The 4,511-nt window shown below is 39.0% G+C and overlaps 1 long non-coding RNA gene across 1 annotated transcript; it reads right to left on the bottom strand.

The window, feature by feature from the left end:
* Positions 1 to 948: 948 nt before the first annotated feature.
* Positions 949 to 4,135, bottom strand: LOC116799344. The gene is made up of 2 exons (XR_004361042.1): positions 1,774 to 4,135; positions 949 to 1,250 (listed from the first exon to the last, which is right to left on the bottom strand). It is a non-coding gene; the product is annotated as an uncharacterized LOC116799344 (long non-coding RNA).
* Between the last annotated feature and the right edge of the window lie 376 nt (positions 4,136 to 4,511).

Below are 4,511 nucleotides of genomic sequence, written 5' to 3'. Positions count from 1 at the left end.
TCTTAGTGCAGGGAAATAATTTCAGTCTGGAAACTATAAAATCCATTTGTAGTTCAAAGTGTTTTATTAGGTTTCTTTTCACATTCAATAACTTTGAATGCAACTGACAACATTTCATTGGAAGTTTTACATAGCTAGCAATACTTCCACTTATTGTCTTCTACATTGAAACAGTGACTGTCACCAGTATATCTGTCTCAGTGAGCTTAATAGAATCATAGAATCGTTTATGTTAAAAAAGACCTTTAAGATCACCATGTCCAACTGTTAACTCAGCACCGCCAAGTCCATCACAACCATGTCCCTAAGCACCACATTTATATGTCTTGGCAACTCAACCACTTCCCTGGACAGCTTGTTCCAATGCCTGACAACCTTTCAAGTGAAGAATTTTTTCCTAATATCCAATCTAAATTTCCCTTAGCACAACTTGAGGCCATTTCCTCTTGTCCTATCACTTGTTACTTGGGAGAAGAGACTGACCCCACCTCACTACAGCCTCCTTTCAGGCAGAGAGCAAATGTGGTTATATAAAACTCATCATTTTAGCATTACCCTAAAAATAAGATCCCGATTTAACATGATTTGAACACAAAGATTTCAAAGTACTGAGACCAAAATCAACACGGGCCTGCAAAACAAGCTTTCCATGCTTTCATTAGCCTTCATGCTGCTTACTGTACATAGCAAGTGGTCCATATAACGCTGAAGGAAGTATCTCAGCACTAAATGCTGTGAACCTAGGCTCTGAGCTACACTGCCCACATGCCCTTCCTTCATTTACATCCAACTGCTAAAAGTTGCTTTTACATCTTCCCATTTTGTTTGCTTGATCCCAATTATATTTAACACCAAAATTTAAACAATATGTGAACCAATCCAGAACTGAATGCTTACCATTAAGCCAAGAACATACAATTTGAGTAATGAAATATTTTAAAGATAGAATTCAATTTTCATTGTGTTTTTATTCTTGCTTCTTAATCAAACCCACATGGTATGCATTGTGCCTAATGAAACTACAAGATTAATATTTCAACAAACCAGCCAGTACATAAACCCACAAATGAGCATAAGTTGAAGAGGTTATTTTAAAATATTTCTGAAAAAGCCTTGGATGAAAGAAGCACCCTCCTGCAGGCTTGAGCCTGTTTTCTCTTCCAGGAGTGATCCAGAGAGCAGCTCTTCTTGACCACTGAGCTTTGCCTCCATGCACTATTCCATGCCTTTCAGTTCCATTTTGGATTTGACTGGCAGAGAACACATCAGGTTGGAAATCAAAGTTGCTGTCATCCATTTATTTCCTTATGATGCTGTTTCTGAAACTTTCACCTTGGAGTCCTTCTTTAGGACTCTACTGATTGTTTACTGTGTAAGGGTTTAACACAGCTCCACTTTCATGGCAGTGTTCTATAGTGTCTCCTCTTTCTCTCTAAAGAGAGAGTTAATTATAGTTTCTTTGCCAACAACAATTGTTTGAGTACTGCAAGTCCTCATTCTTTTAGCTAACATATTTGAACTAATGGATTTATATGATAAAAGCCATAAGAATGCAGAATTTGAAATCTACTTTTATTTTCAAATTAATGCACAACATAAATTTTAGCCCCAAGTTATGCAATTATAGTATTTTATTAACATCATGTTTCAGGTACTTATTAAAGTATCTCAAGAGGCAAAAGCTCCTCTCATACAGTGTAATTATACATAAAGCACCCAAATTAACTTGGTCAATGTACAGTCCAGCAGCTTAACATCTTGAAAAGTCCTTACCAAGTCATGGTCACATGCACATCAAACTTCACAGCAGAATCTAAATCTTGCTCCTTTGGCAACTTCTACAGCCTCTTCCACCCTCCACCCTCTGCCTTGTCCTCTCCCACTTTTTGCTTCTCTTCCCAGATATATCTACATTTCCTTCTTCCTCCTGGTCCCTCAAGCCATACCTGCAGGAGAGTGCAGTATGTCACAAAGCAGCAGCAAAGCAAACACTCTCTAGCATATTTGCTCTTCAAGGCAAGGACTACAAGAGTTTAACAACTAGTGTGAAGTGCACCTTTTCTCCAAGGCTTGCTCTACACTATCAGCTTCTTGCCTTAATGGCTGTGTGGGGGATACAGTGATGCAACTCCCTGAAGACTAAACACAGGTGACCTTGAAAAGGAGTCAGTGCAGCCAAGCAGATATTCCTTATTATTTGAAGCCTCCATACCTATCTGACACTACTTGGCAGCTCCTTTCATCTTCAACTGCAGCAAATCCTCACCTCATCCACATTTCTGCCCTGGCAAGGTCCTTTCCTCTGTACAAAAGCGTGGTTTGTCATGTCCTTCCATGATTTCCTCCCCCTCAGAACAGCTCCTTTTCCCTGGTGAAGGGGCAAGGAGCAAGTCTCACTGGCACTTGGTTAAGAGCTGCCATCACACTAGGAATATCTCATCAGCCTATTGACATCACTGCACCAGGAAAGCCTTATGCAAAAGAAATCTCTGAGCTTCAGTTGCTTCCTCAGGCCCGATCATAACTGAATAGCAAAATCCACTATTTGTAAGCAATTAAGAGTCATCAGGAAAGTGATAATTCCTCTGCATTAAACACATATTTAATCCTGTACTTTATTAGTTATGGAGGTTAAATCATGAACATACTCCTGATGGGATTCATTTTTTTTTTAAACACTTAAGCCTCAACTCAAGCTAAATAACACACGAGGCAAAGGTGATCGCTACATGCTTTACATTACATTTATTCAGATGAATATTGACCTTCTGTAACCCTTCTCCCCCCCCCCGCTTTATTAATGAAAGGATTACTCATGTGACAATAAGCAGCAATGGAACAAACTGTGAAATAGGAAAAAGATAGAAGCAGAAGTAAAATAGTTTACTGTGTATAAAGTGAGGAAAAGAATTACAGAATCACAGAATGGTTGCGGTTGGAAGGGAACTCTAGAGGTCATCTGGTCCAACCCCATGCTCAAGAAGGGCCACCTAGAGCATGCTGCCCATGATTCTATCCAGACAGCTTTTAGATATCTTCAAGTATGGAGACTTTATAACCTTCCTGGGCAACCTGTGTAAGTGCTCGGTCACCATCACAGTGAAGAAGTGCTTCCTGATGTTCAGACAGAGCCTCCTGTGTTTCAGTTTGTGAAAAAAGACACTAAGGGATGACAGCTGATTGCTGTATCTATATAGATTTCCACAAACAAAGACCATCCTTTCTCTGCCTCTTGCAAGGAAGCAGCACCTGAAGAAACTGTTACAGTCAGCCACAATTTGGGGATGTGCTAATGGGAGCTGGGAGTCACTATAGCAAAAATGATAGAACTCACTGCAATTGAACTTACTTGACTATATATATAAATTTAGACACATTCAAGTCACCCAGCTGCCAAAATGCAGAGTATTAAATAGTTTCTGCTTGCCTCAACGGGACTACTCACACCAGTTAAATATGTTACTGCCACTAGTTTGAGTCTCCCATACTGTCAATGATATTTTCACAACTAGTGCTACTGCAAGTTACTACAAAACACATTTAATATTTTACTGTGCAAGTGGGTCAATATTCAGCATCAAGACTTACTTTTAAAAAGAAGAGAAATTCATCCTTTTACTACAGCTGAAGAACATTCATAGGAACTCTGCAAGAGACAAAGTGTTGGTGCAAGAATGTGGTTTACAAAACTTGAAAGGTAAGAGCCATCAGACAGGGTAAAAACTGTCATTGCACAAAAAGGCAGTGCAACTGAACTCAAAATAAAGTGTCAATCATTCACCAATAGTCTAATGCTGCTTTTTCATAAGGCTCGGGATTTTGTATGCTCATTTCAGAAAGTTAATATATATGTATATATCATTCAGCAAGTAATTACTTTTATGTTGGCTATATGAAGCCAAGTTTCAGCTCCCTCATTCTGCAGCTAATTAGGATGAGTTTTCAGCACACCACCTCTAATATCTTAAATATAGACTCAACTGCTCTGACCTATCTTCAATAGTATTAGCATTAGTATTCCAAAAAATAAATCCTGGTTACAGCAGAGATTATTTGCAGAGTACAGTAAGCACAATGGGCACCTGGCTGAGTTCCTACCTTGTCTGCTACACAATGCAAGAAAATAACCTTTTTTGAATGGCTCAGTCTACCTCTGTTTCTAGTAAAACAGAACAAGTCAGTTCCACGACAACACATGTGAAAGGCTTGTCCTTTTCATCTCTTTTAACACCATTTTTTTGTAAAAGAGTTAGATTTTTGCTTAAAACTTCAGCTCAAAATCCAATCTCTGGAAGCTAAAGTAAGCATATTCCTCAGTTCTATCAGGTCCAGTGGCATTCTGAGACTAACCAGCTAAAGGCTGTGTAACTTGCCTATAGTCTGTATTCCCTGCGCTCCTAGTTATCCTCCCAGCACAAATTAAAAAAAAAAAAAAAAGCACCAACACTTTAACTTGCACACTCACCCATCATCCAGCAGTGCAAGACATACCTAAATGTTGGCAATTAAGG

This window comes from Chiroxiphia lanceolata, chromosome 1 (genome assembly GCF_009829145.1).
Source record: "Chiroxiphia lanceolata isolate bChiLan1 chromosome 1, bChiLan1.pri, whole genome shotgun sequence".
Classification (NCBI taxonomy): domain Eukaryota; kingdom Metazoa; phylum Chordata; class Aves; order Passeriformes; family Pipridae; genus Chiroxiphia; species Chiroxiphia lanceolata.
Note: the sequence above shows the minus strand (reverse complement) of the source record. Positions and strands in the feature narration are given on the sequence as shown.